General features: G+C 30.3%; 1 long non-coding RNA gene across 1 annotated transcript; it reads left to right on the top strand.

Annotated features, from left to right (window-relative positions):
* The first annotated feature begins 9,481 nt into the window (after positions 1–9,481).
* Positions 9,482–13,783, top strand: LOC115876997. Its single transcript, XR_004049254.1, has 3 exons — positions 9,482–9,724; positions 9,781–9,908; positions 13,672–13,783. It is a non-coding gene; the product is annotated as an uncharacterized LOC115876997 (long non-coding RNA).
* The last annotated feature ends 1,250 nt before the right edge of the window (positions 13,784–15,033 follow it).

The raw sequence follows: 15,033 nt of genomic DNA, 5'->3' as shown, positions 1-15,033 counted from the left end.
AATCATTGCCCCCTACAATAAGGGCGAAAAGACATAAATTACATTAATGTTGATATTATAAAAGAAATATAAAGAAAAATATATTATTCATGGTGAGAGCAGTTCTTAGATTCACAAATGAACCAATTATGCGTTGCTGGCCACTTGTCAATTAGTATGTACTTTATCTTTTAGTTGATTATGTAGCCCGCCTAAGACTAGCCTTAACACTAACGAGTAAATTGGAGTACACAAGAATTCTGTGTAGTAGAACCTGAGTTGGAATAAACATCCAATAATAAATAAGCAAATACAGAGCTAGAGCAAAGAAGGAAAAGCGTAAGATTTAAGGTTCCCTTACTAACAATGTTAATGTTGCTGATCGTTAAGTTGTGACTCCCGCTGAGGCTTCATCACTACCAATACATAGCCACATAGGAATAGCCCGCAGTCCAATAAACAAAAAGTTGTAAAACTAATATCTTAAACTCTATTTATGTTAGAAATCATCGCATTTCAAAGCATTATTCTTGATTTAACATTCTCATTCCATACTTACAAACGCCCGATAATTCACAGTTGGCCGCCCCACATAGCTGTCCAGTGTCTCAGAACAATGAAAAACCACGTTATGGAAATCCAGCTTAATTTTTGATTCTCCCAGAAAACACAAGATATAATCAAACTCTCTGCGCCTCTTTGGAGGTCCTCACTTCACCGACTATTCCCACTTAGAATTTGGTTCTTCGAATGCCAGCGCTCGAAAGTTTACATCCTAGCATAAAATCCCAATGCAGCTGTCTGTTATGAAAATACGTAATGTTGAAGTAGTAATTTTTAGTAATTAAGCCGGAGGTCCCTGACTAATCTTGATTCCCGACTTTTATCTTATGTAAGGTTTACCAAACAGAATATTCTCTGAAACCTACCGTATCTCTCAGTGTTTCGACATATTTTACATGCCAAAAATATTCTGCCCTCTGATTGGACTAAATTTTGAACACTAGTTATAACTTTCGAGATTAATCGTGAAATAGCATTTATTATCATAGCATGTATCAACAAGTACCTAACATTTTAAAGATTTTTCAAATAATTCTATAAATATAGTGTAAACCACCAGTCTAATGGAACATGTGGTCTAGAAGTTATTTAGAAATCTTTGAGTCTCTGCACTACACAGGCTCTGGTTAAGCGTTTCGCACGCCATAAAAACCGCACTGGTGCGTTCATATCCCGTGCCCGCTGCCTGCCGTGCGGTAATACAGCATGCACGGAGTGATCGCCAATGGATGTTGCCTCCAATTGCCGCGCCGGCCCCGAGGCTCCGTTCAGCATCATTTCGTGCTCCATGTCAAGGAAATGGTTTCTGGGGCAATAGAATTTATATTGTGGAATCGGACTTTCCTGGTGGTTTACATGTCGCAGATTTCATGAATGTTTGGGCATAAATCCATTCATGAATCCTTAAGCAAATTGCTCAATACCACCAAAGCACCAAACCAAACAATTTTATATATTTTTTTTTTTTTTTTTTTTTTTTTTTTTTTTTTTTTTTTTTTTTTTTATTTGCAAATAATACAAACAAGTTATAGAATTAATGTTGTTCACGATCCTGTGTTAACTTTTAGTACTGTATTCTACTACTACCTTCTCAATAACTAACTACTACGCTGCTCATAAAGTTTTATTTTTAAAACACGCTCTTCCTTCGGAGAAATATAATTGGCGCAGTCGGGAACGGATCAGTTGTGGATCAGTGTATTGACCACACCTTTAACCAACCAAGTTTGAAGCCGTTTGCTGATCAGAAGAAGGTCTGGGTAACGCAGAAACCGAAGGCAAGATTCAACAGCAGAGGAAGAAAAATCACTCAGGTGAGTCCAGTACTCCTTTTGCAAGATCCTTTTAATTTCCCTGATTAGGAGATTGGAAGTAATATTAAGTTAGATTTTAAGAAGAAACAAAAGAAAATCAAAGAATTTTCAAAGAAAGAAACAAAAGAAAATCAAAGAATTTTCAAAGAATTTAAAGAAACTAGCATTTAAGAAAGAAAAAAAGAGTAGATTTAGAAATATTTTTGTTTTAAATCTTTTGAATTAATTAAAAGATATTTAGATTTAGAAAAGAAACTTAGATTTAAAATATTTTTGTTTTAATTAAATAAATAATTTTAAAAGCGCAAAATTTTAAAATTAAATTTATTTAAACGTAATTAATTAAAATCTCATTTTTTCAGTATTATGAGAACAATTAGATTAAATATAATCATAATAATTGTTACTGAGACTGGAAGAATAATAATTATTGAAGGTGAATACGAGCAAACATTTTAGATTAATTAATTAATTATTTAATTAATTATACAATTTGTTAATTAACTCTACTAAAATACTATTCTTAAAGTAACAGTATTGGAATTAAAAATAGTTAGAGTATTGAAATTGAAAATTAATTATTTTCATTTGAAAGAACTTTTGACTTAACCTAAATCAAAATGACGACTAATAATCCAAATTTTATGTTATTACGAATGTACGTTGATACAATTCCACCATACGACGGAAATCCACATTGCTTAACAAGTTTTATATCGACAATTGATTTTCTATTCGAAACGTACGGCGTAACAAACGACGAAGCGTTAAAAAGCTATTTGATTCGAATAGTACGAATTAAACTAACCCAAAGAGCACAAATTCTAGTAGGAAACCGCTTAGAACTCAAAACATGGGAACAAATTAAAAAAGCACTAATAGATTGCTTTGGCGACAAAAGAAATCTCGAATGTTTAGAACAAGACTTATTATTAGCCATGCCCAATAAAAACGAAAATCCTTTAGATTTTGGAAAACGATTACAAATATTAAGAAGTAATCTAGTTCAAAAAATTAACTCTTTCACTATACAACAAATGGACGAACAGACAAAATTAATATATTTAAGACAATACGAACAAGCAACATTAAGAACTTTTATAAGAGGATTATCATTCAATTTACAGAATATAATAAGAATAAAAGCACCAACTTGTCTTGAAGAAGCTTTATCTTTAGTTACAGAAGAACAAAACTTCCATTATTTCCAAAATTCATATAAAACTTTGCATCAAAATACTTCATTTAATAATTTCGCAACTAATAATTCTTATAATTATAATGACAATAACACAAACGTTCAAAATGCTCAAACGAAACCAGCATTTCCTACAGGACCTATAAATATACAGACAAGACCTGTACCCCCAAGACGTTTCCCAACAAACGCAGAAGTTTTTGGAAAACCAAAAAATATAGACGTTTTTAAACCAACTGGTAAAACACCAACGAACAAACCAGAACCGATGTCAACAACATCAAGAAATTCAAGTCTACAATATAAAAAACCAAATTTCTTTAAACCAAGTGGTCCGAGAAATTTTATATCGGAAGAATTACACCAGATAGACGAGAATCTAAATGATTCATCTCAACTTAATTATAGCTTAGGTCGTGATAATGAAGGTCATGATAATGAAAATTCTCAGATGACTAATGAATACAAAGAGAGTACTTATTCTGAGTCATTTGCCGAGTTAACAGAAAGTAATGAATACGATTACTATTCCAACGATAATGAGAATGAAAATTTTCAAGATGTCAGCCTACATCAGCCTATAACGTAAATATAGAAATGCATACGGAAATAAATAATAGCTTACCGTATATAAAAATAAGTAAACCCCCGTTAAAACTTTTAATTGATACAGGATGTTATAATTCAATTTTAAATTCTCAAAAAACACAAGAATATTTTGCAAATAAAATTTACCATTCACCATCAAATTTAAAAACTGGAACAGGAGAAAAAACTGTTTTATTTAAAGCTGATATACCATGCTTTCCTGAATTTAATTCGCCAGGAAATATAAATTACATACTTTTTGATTTTCACGAATATTTCGATGGAATTATAGGATTAAAAGAACTATTAAAATTTAAAGCTCACATAGATTTTGTTAATAAAAAATTAATAAGTAATAATTTTGAACTTCCTATATACTTTAGAGAACCTCAAAAAGAAAATTATAAAATTTCTATTAATGCCCATGAAGTAGCTAAAATAAAAATCCCAGTTGATCAAAAAAATTCTGAAGTAATAATTCCAAAACAGAATATTAATAAACTTTATATTCCAGAAACATTATCTAAAGCAGAAAATGGTTATGCTTATACTGAAATTTATAACTATACTAATGAAAACTTAACATTAGAACTAAATGAGCCTATACCAGTAATTCCATTTTGTAATAATTTAAAAGAAAAATTTAATTTATTTCATTTTGATACTAAACATTTTAAACAATGTAAAGATAAACAAAAATGTGACATTACAAAATACCTACGAATGGATCATATGAATAATGAAGAGAAAAAAGAAATAACTAAATTATGCAATGACTTTTCGGATATATTTCATAAAGATACACAGAAATTAACATTTACTAATAAAATTAAACATGAGATAAAGACATCAGATGAAATTCCTATTTATACCAAGTCGTATAGATACCCAATGGTACATAAGGAAGAAATAAAGAGACAAATTAACAAAATGCTTGATGACGAAATAATTAGGCACAGTTATAGTCCATGGAGTAGTCCTATATGGATAGTTCCTAAAAAATTAGACGCTAGTGGTAAACAAAAATGGAGACTAGTTGTCGATTATCGCACATTAAATGACAAAACTATAGACGACAGATATCCTTTACCTAATATTACGGATATTTTAGACAAATTAGGAAGATGTACTTATTTCACAACTCTTGATTTATCCTCCGGATTTCATCAGATAGAAATGAATCCAAATTCAATTGAGAAAACCGCATTCAATGTCGAACATGGACATTATGAATTTGTACGGATGCCTTTTGGTCTTAAAAATGCACCTGCAACATTCCAAAGAGTTATGGATAATATTCTAAAAGATATAATTGGAAAATTTTGTCTAGTATATATGGATGACATAATAATATTTTCCAAAGGACTTGAGGAACATATTAAACATATTAGAAAAGTATTCTTAAAATTACAAGAAGCTAAATTAAAAATACAATTAGATAAATCAGAATTTCTAAGAACTGAGGTTGAATTTCTTGGTCACATTATAACACCAAATGGAATAAAACCAAATCCTAAGAAAATTGATACAATATTAAAATATCCAATTCCTAAAACAACTAAGGAAATCAAATCATTTTTGGGATTATTAGGATATTATAGAAAATTCATTAAGGACTTTGCTAAATTATCAAAACCTTTAACGCAATGTTTAAAGAAAGGAATGAAAATTATACACACAAAAGAATTTGTCGAAACATTTAATACATGTAAAAATATTTTATGCAACAACCCAATTTTACAATATCCTGATTTTAGTAAATCTTTCATACTAACTACAGATGCTTCAAATATAGCATTAGGCGCTGTCCTTAGTCAAGGAAAATTAGGAAATGATTTACCGATTGCTTATGCATCAAGAACCTTAAATCCAGCAGAGCAAAATTATTCGACAATAGAAAAAGAATTGTTAGCCATAGTATGGTCCACTCAACATTTTAGACCATATTTATTCGGTAAAAAGTTTACAATTGTGACTGATCACAAACCATTACAATATTTGTTTAATATAAAAGAACCAAATTCACGATTAGTGAGATGGCGGTTAAAACTAAGTGAATATGATTACAATATCATATATAAGAAAGGAAAAGAAAATATGAATGCCGATGCTCTATCAAGAATAGAATTAAATGCAGTAGAAAATGAGTCTCTAATTGGTAACCCTGGAGATATTGATACTGAAATAGAGCAATATATACAAAGAGAACAAGAAAATCCAATTACACAAGAGGAAAAGGAACAATTGGATGAATTACTTAAACCATCCAAAATACAAATTTTATCAGATATTCAAGTTAAACAACCTGATGTTAAAATACCATCAGATAATGAAACCGTTCATTCTGCACAAGAAGATCCAATATTAGATATACCTATAACAGAAAATTGTATAAATAATTATTCAAATCAGATAATATTTACACTAAAACCGAATGGACACTATCATGTAATAACTACCAAACCATTTGGAATAAAAACAAGACATACTGTAATTTTAACAATTAATTATGTACAAGAAATAATTAAATTCTTTAAGGATTATGTAGATCCAAAGAAATTATATGCTATTTATACTAAAGATGCAAAAGAAAATCTATATCTTGAAGTAAGTACTATACTACCAAGTGTATTTAGACACAATGCATACAAACTTGTAATTTCAAAATCATATCTCTATGATGTCTGTGATGAAACAAGACAAAAAGATATAATTAAATATCATCATAACAAGACATGTCATCGAGGAATCAATGAAGCCTTATTAGGAATTAAACAACAATACTATTGGCCTAAAATGAAGGAAGATTTAACTGAATTTATAAATAATTGTGACACTTGTCAACAAACAAAATATGATAGAAATCCACCTAAAATAAAATTTAATTTAAGCCCAACGCCAACTGAGCCTTTAGAATTAATTCATTTAGACACATTCCAAATTCATAATGTGAAATTTCTAACACTAATTGATGTATTCTCAAGGTATGGACAAGCTTATGTATTAGAACCAATTTGTACAGCAACAACTGTAATGGATAATTTATTAACATTTATAAATCATCATGGTCTTCCTTACCAAATAACTTGCGATAATGGTACAGAATTCAAATCAACATTATTGTTAGAATTTTGTAAGCTACACAATATAGCTATACATTTTACGACTCCAGGAAATCCCAACAGTAATAGCCCTGTTGAAAGATTCCATTCAACAATTATAGAACATTACAGAGCCCTAAAAATTAAAGATCCAAATGCAAAACCTAAACAGTTAATGCAATATGCAATCCTAGGATATAACTTATCTGTACACAGCGTTACGAAACAAAAACCCTTTGATATAATAAATGGAAAGCTTAATGCTTTAGATCCTTTTGATTTAACAGATGAAATAATTGTCAACAAATATATTGATGATCGACGTGAAAGATTAAAAATTATTTATAAAAACATTTATAAAAGAAATCTAGAAACTAAAACGAAGATTATCGATAAAAACAATGAAAATCGTGAAGAACCCATTGAATATAATATAGAAAAATCTGCTTATACGAAAAATCCAAAAGCAGAAAGATCTAAAGATCAACCACGTTATGAGAAAATATCTATAAAAGACGATATAGGAAAGAAAATAATAACTTCAAAAGATAAAGTTATTCATAAATCACGATTAAAGAAACCTAAAAAGTTTTCTTATTCGCAGGGACAAAATGAAGACAATACTGCTGTTGCTTCTACTAGTCATGCTGCGAACACGAACCTGTCTGACAGTGACGAATGACAATGACATTACGATAACTCCAATTCAAACTCCTTTATTACCATTCCTATTAGGTAATACAAAGATTATTGAAACAAAACACACATTCATTCATTACATTGAAGTTTTACCAATAATAAATCAATTACAAAATATTGAAATATTTTATAATCAAATAAATCATAATTTAAATAAAATGAATATAAGTCGATATACACATCTGCCAAATTTAAAAGCTATGATGAATCATACCAAATATCTTATAATAGAAGCTAAAACAAAATTAAATAATGTTCAACCACATACAAGAACCAAAAGAGGTTTAATAAATTTAGGCGGAAAAGTATCGAAGTGGCTATTTGGAACACTAGACGCTGAAGATGGCGAAAAATATGATAAAGCAATAAATGAATTGCAGAATAGTCAAAATTCCTTTCAAAGTGAAGTGAATTTACATATGTCATTAACTAAACAACTTATTCAAAATTATAATGAGACGATTTCAGTACTCATAAATAATCAAAATATAATTAAAAAACATATTGAAACATTAAAATCAAATATAAAGAAATCAATTAATGACATAACTGCATTCTTGCAAGCTCAGAATACTATAAATCAAATTATATTAAATTGTCAAAATATAATAACATTCTTAGACAATTTAGAAGATGCAATAAGCTTTGCACAACTAAATGTTCTACATAGTACTGTTATTTCTGCAAAAGATATGTCAAAAATTATATCTAATTTGACAATACTATATGGGAAAAATAAAATAATAAATTTTGAAAATTTAAACAACTATTATCAAGTTGCAAATTTACAAATTAAATTTATAAACAATAAAATAATATTTATAATACATTTTCCAATCTTCAATCAAGATACCTATAAATTATACCATTTATTTCCCATTCCTATAAATAATACCATTATAATTCCTAAACAACCCTACCTTGTACTGGGCCATCATATGCAAGAATATTTACCTGAAGAATGTCCGATGGTTGAAAACATCTTTATTTGCCACAACGATCTTCAACCCATCACAAATGAATGTTCAATCAACTTAATCCAAGGAGTGGAGACCCAAAATTGTCAATTAACAATGGCTGTACCAGAACAACCAATAATTGAAATGATAAACAACAATTACATAATTGTGATACCAAGCCGAAAAGACTTACAAATATTAAAAACTTGTAAGAATCAAGAGTACCACTTAATTACTAAACCAAGTTTAGTTAGTGTACCTTTTAATTGTGGAGTTCAAATACTTCAAAATACATATTGGAATACTGAAAATATAATCAAAGGAAATCCCTTCATCTTACCAAAGATTACCTTTGATGAAATTACCAAAGAAAAATTTGAAGAAAAGATCAAGATCCAATCAATTGATCTACATCATATTAAAAACCTAGAAGAAAAGGCAAACCAATTAAAACCAATCGTGGTCAACCCAATCCATACCATAGCTTGGAGTTCCACCACAACTATACTATTAATTATTGTAACTTTGATTATAATAATTTTATGGAAACTAAGAAGACAAATTCGGTTGAAGTTATCACAAAAGAAGACAGAAGAAGTCAAGAAAGAAGATATCCCTTTCCAGGACTTCGAAAACAAGCGAGCCCCGTTGTTTTCGTCTTCGGTGGGAGGAGTTATGGGCATCCCATGAATGGAAGCTGCCAACGAAGCCACCCATATTCTAGAATAGTTTTATGCTTATGTTAACATTAAATTATATATAAAAGCTTGTAATCCCTATATAGAATCAATCTTGTTCACGATCCTGTGTTAAACTTTAGTACTGTATTACCTACCTTCTCAATAAAGTTATATTTTTAAAACACGCTCAACGTTCGGAGAAATATAATTCATAAGAAGAATAATTGCCAATTTTGGCGCGAATTTCTAAAACTCAGTTAGAAAAAAGATTGAAAAAAATGTTCAGATACAAAGCAATCAGATAGTCGCGTCTTGGCTGCTGCCTCGTTATCACCGTCATAAATAAGTATTAAAGGTAACAATATTCAGTTTTATAAATTTAGATTCTCTAGACATTCTATTTATTTCTTATTTAGTTACTGTTTTCGTACAAAGGTTCGTGTTGGCCGAAAATGCCGGGTCCTCCCTATACCCCAGATGAGGATAAAATTATTATACGATATCTGCTCGACAGCCAGTCCATTCCGCGGTCCATGGGCAATATAGTCTGGATAGAACTAGAAGAGCTAAACTTGCTTCCAGGACGATCATGGCAAAGCATGAAGAACCGCTGGCGTCGCGGCATCACTGACAATTTATCAAGGTGCGTTTTATTATATCTGATTATATCATTACTTGTAATAAAAGATCCGATTGTAGGCCGGAGTATTCTCTGAATAAAGAGGAAATACGTGTTATTTCTGAGCAGACGAATAAAAAAAAACCCTACTGCAGGAACAAAAAAAAATGAAAATAATAGTGTTCCGTCAACAAGTCGTGTAGGACCGGTAAGTATGACTTCGTAAGAAAAAGTTTATTCTTTAGATGTGAGTTCATCAGACACTGAATAACAAACCATATCTATATCATATAAAAGCTCAAAGAGTTTTTTGTCCCGTCCACCACGCGGCTACCTTCTTCAATTTTGATGATTCTTTTAAAATGAAACTTCTTTACGCGCGCATTTTTTTTTATTTTTTGTGCTTATTCGTACTCATTGCTTCCTCATCAAAAAATATAAAAAATAGTTCTTATTTCTTATGAACATGGGTGCGGAAATGCATAGTTTTAAAGTTACAGGATGTCAAAAGTTTTAAAAAATAGGCCTGTTGTAATTATCTTAAATGCCATTATTTTTTTAGTGAATTTGCTGTAGGTAGCGCTGTACATACATCAACGTTATAAATTTTAATAAAATTTAGTAATAAATTATATGAAATAAGTAATTTATTAATTTTATTTTTATTTTAATTTTATTAATTAACATTAGTAAAATTGCGTTTATCTTATTGAAATGGACAAAATATCAAGATACAACTTTTAATCGGCATTAAATGGCCTACACACTTGCTAATAAGAGGAAAAAAAGTCAGTGCGCAGATGTTTTTTAGAAAAATATTCCAGTGATACTCCATATGCACGTCCCTGGTGACTCTGTCGATAGTTTTTTAGCATTAAAATATGTAGCACTAATAGTAACTTTTACGCTCAAATTTTCATTCCAATCGCTAAAAGCACTTGGAAGAAAATTATAATAAATCAAAACAAAATTTAAACTTTATAACCTCCTGTAGCTACGAAACAAAACAGAATCGGACCCATGTTGATTTGAAAAATAAATCTTATTTTTACGTGAGGAATCGCTCCATGCTAGATGGCACATATTTTATGAAACACCCTGTATACAGGGTGGCGCAGCTCATTCACCTTTGATTATACGAAAACGGAAAGATGTAGAAACAAAAAATGTTATGTGTATATGTGGGAAAGCAATGTGCATAATTTAAAATTATTTTGAAATGTACAGGGTATGTCAGAACTAAGATCCACACCAAAGTTATATTTTTTCTTATGGAACACCTGGTATTTTATGTCATTTTTGGATTATTGGACGTAAAATAAGGCATTTATTATAAGGGTTTAATATGTTTAAAAGCTTTGGTTTTTGAGATATTTAAAAATATTTAAATATGCATGCTATAATAAAAAAGTTTATCAACACCTTGTACATTACTTTTCAGAATTAATTCTTGTGCTGACTTTCAAGCCAGAGAAATAAACTTTACTAAACGTTTTGATTGCTTCCTTAAATGTATACAGGGGTATCAAATATTGCTGGTCTATTTTAAATATTTATTTTACATAAAAATTTCCTTACTTCAAATGCAACACTATGTATTTTTTAAAATAAGTCGAAGCAGATTTAAATGCTCTTTCAAACTATATTAGGGTTTTCCAGAAATATCTGGCTCAGATTTTGAATAAAAAGCGATTTTTCGAGGTGGCGGAATTTGGAGGTGGCTGTATTCGTCCTAAAAGTCAAAATTCCTACAAACCGAACGTCACTTCGGGCATGTTCCGAATTTTTAGGACTACCGAACATGCCCGAAGTGACGTTCGGTTTGTAGGAATTTTGACTTTTAGGACGAATACCGCCACCTCTGTCGGATACACATTGTACCATTTGTGGTTCCCCCGGCAATTTTCTAGTGACAGTAGCTATTTTCAAAATCGAATTAATTTATAGACTTTATTTAAATTTATAACAGGTCATTTTTATTTAATTTACCAACAATAAGGTTAATAAGTAAGTATTTATTATTATATCAGGAAAAATGAAGCAGTACCTATCTGCTGGCCGAAGGAATGGATATGTTACTAGTTAGTAGTGATTTTATTTTGAGAGGACAATTGCTTGTTGGCCTGAAAGATTTATGCTCAAAGGCATCCAAATAGGAATTTTCTTGATAAGCGTTCCGTTTTGAAAAACTACTTTTCCTATTTCGCAGAGCTGATAGTGTAGTATATAAAAAACTATGGAGTCTAAAAGCAAAGCCCTCCAAAACCCACGAAAAGCATTTCGTATTTAGCATAAATCTGCCCTTGGAAGTCAAGAAAATGAATTTGCCTTAATTGGTTATTTTATAGAAAATGCAATATATCCACCAGTCGTCATATTCAAAATAAAGAACTACTTCTTTATTTTTCTTGATAAAATAAGAAATACTTACTTATTAAACTATTGTAGGTAAATTAAATAAAAGTAAACTGTTATAAATTTTAATAAACTCCATAAACTAATGTCGATTTTGAAAATAACTACTAACTGTCACTAGTAAATTCCCATGGCGACACCAGCCATCTTGACTACAATTTTATTGAAAAATCGCTTTTTATTCAAAACCTGAGCCAGTTAGGTATAGGAAACCCTAATATAGTTTGAAAGAGCATTTAAATCTGCTTCGACTTATTTAAAAAAAATACATAGTGATGTATTTGAAATAATGAAGTTTTTATGTAAAATAAATATTTAAAATAGACCAGCAATTTTTGACACCCCTGTATACATTTAACGAAGCAATAACATTTTTTAGTAAAGTTTATTTCTCTGACTTCAAAGGCAACACAAAAATTAACTCTGAAAAGTAATGTACAGGGTGTTAATGTACAACTTTTTTATTATAGCATGCATATTTAAATATCTTTAAATATCTGACAAACCAAAGCATTTAAACATATTGAACACTTACAATAATTACTTTATTTTATGCCTAAGAATCCAACAATGAAATAAAATACTGGGTGTTCCCTTAATCTAAGGGTGTTCCATAAGAGAAGATATAACTTTGGTATGGATCTTAGTTCTGACAAACTCTGTACGTTTAAAAATAATTTTAAATTATGCGCATTGCCTTCCCACATATACTCATAAAATATTTTGTTTCTACATCTTTCCGTTTTCTTATAATCAACCGAGGGGAATGAGGTGCACCACCCTGTAGATATTGTTGCGAGCCGGTGTGGACTCGACCTAACCTCACAATATGGCCCACCCTCGGATGACCTTAACATCGCATAGACACCGCAATGATTCATTCGTTCGAGAAGAATCGAGTCCCACTGGAATGGACTAGTACATACGAGAACATTCGAAAACCTTCTCTACGCACCTAACGATCTATGGACAATCTAGATTTGTTTTACCTGTCGGTATAAAGCCGGCGGCAGTGGCCTACAGGGGGCAGTTATAAATATACGAGTGCAGTTGACGCGCTAAAATTCAAAATAATATTCCTTAGTTATAAATCGTTTGTAAATAGTTCTATAAGTCTTTTATCGTTATTGTTTTTGTTAATTAGTGTTAAATAAATAGTGTTTAAATAAATTGTGACTTTCTATCCACACGGAACCGACGAAAAACGTAACAATATTACATTTAAATAAAATCCCATCAAAAACATAGAATGTAAAAAATGCCAAGTCTCGCAACATTATTCTTCCACTATAAAACGTTGTAAGATCTCTTGTAAAACCAAGTCAGTTTATTTTATTTGGTTTTTTAAGCACTTATAATCTCATTTACAAATTTTTGTGAGTTAAATAATTGAATAATAAGATTTTAATATAAAAGGCCAACATGTAAAAAACTAAATTAAAAATCATCGAATTTCCATAAACTAAATTACAATTTTTATTTAATTCTGAATTTTTATATTACCTAACTCTTAACGTTTTGTATGTGACTGGATCTTCAATTGATAATTTTTACAGGAAAAGTAATCCTACTCATGTATTACCTGCCTACAGAAGAACCACTCTCTACACAGGATGGATAAATCTCTCATTATTGTATATGAGAGTGTGGTCAAAAGTAAGGTGTAATTTATTGTATTTCTTTTGTTGTAGTGGTTTGACAGTTTATTTTTGGTTGAAGAATAATGTTGCGAGACTTGGCATTTTTTACATTCTATGTTTTGATGGGGATTTATTTAAATGTAATATTGTTACGTTTTTACTCCGGTTCCGTGTGGATAGAAGTCACAATTTATTTAAACACTATTTATTAACACTAATTAACAAAATATGTGATAAAGACTTATAGAACTATTTACAAACGATTTAAATTTATTTTGAATTTTAGCGCGTCAATTGCACTGGTATATTTATAACTGCCCCTGTAGGCCACAGCCGCCAGCTTTTATACCGACAGGTAAAGAACTCTAGAATTGTCCATAGATCGTTAGGTGCGTAGAGAAGGTTTTCGATTGTTCTCGTATGTACTAGTCCATTCAGTGGGACTCGATTCTTTTCGAACGAATGAATCATTGCGGTGTCTATGCGATGTTAAGGTCATCGGTGGGCCATATTGAGGTTAGGTCGAGTCCACACCGGCTCGCAACAGCGGTGGTGCACCTCATTCCCCTCGGTTGATTATAAGAAAACGGAAAGATGTAGAAACAAAATATTTTATGAGTATATGTGGGAAGGCAATGCGCATAATTTAAAATTATTTTTAAACGTACAGAGTTTGTCAGAACTAAGATCCATACCAAAGTTATATCTTCTCTTATGGAACACCCTTAGATTAAGGGAACACCCAGTATTTTATTTCATTGTTGGATTCTTAGCGATATCTCGAAATCTATTAGAAATAATAGATTGTAGTTTTTTCAAGAACTTTATTAATATTTCTGCTGTATTTTCTTTGTAGACAGTAAGTGAAAATCTTTATTTCAAAAAATTACACGATTGCTGAAAATTGCTATGCTCTAAAAGGAAATGGATGGATTGTTTATAATTTTTGAATGGAAAAAACAACCTTATCGAATTTTTTTTATGTAAACATATTGTAAAATATCCGATCTTGAAAATAAAAAAAAGTTTCAATATCTAAAGTGGTACTTGAGTTATGGCCTGTTATGTGTTAAAAAGTTGAGTTTTTAAATTATCGCGATTACTGACGTTTTCTCGTTATAAAAAAATGACACCCTAACGATATCCTTATAATTCCATTTCAGATGCTTAGACACATGTCTAATGATTTTATCTAGTTATCTCTTGAAAAAAAAGTATTTTAAAAATAAGCGGTTTGCGATCGTGATTTTACTTTACTTAATAGGGAAAGGCGTATCG

This window comes from Sitophilus oryzae, unplaced genomic scaffold (genome assembly GCF_002938485.1).
Source record: "Sitophilus oryzae breed Bouriz unplaced genomic scaffold, Soryzae_2.0 scaffold_1442_pilon_pilon, whole genome shotgun sequence".
Taxonomy (NCBI): Eukaryota; Metazoa; Arthropoda; class Insecta; order Coleoptera; family Curculionidae; genus Sitophilus; species Sitophilus oryzae.
Note: the sequence above shows the minus strand (reverse complement) of the source record. Positions and strands in the feature narration are given on the sequence as shown.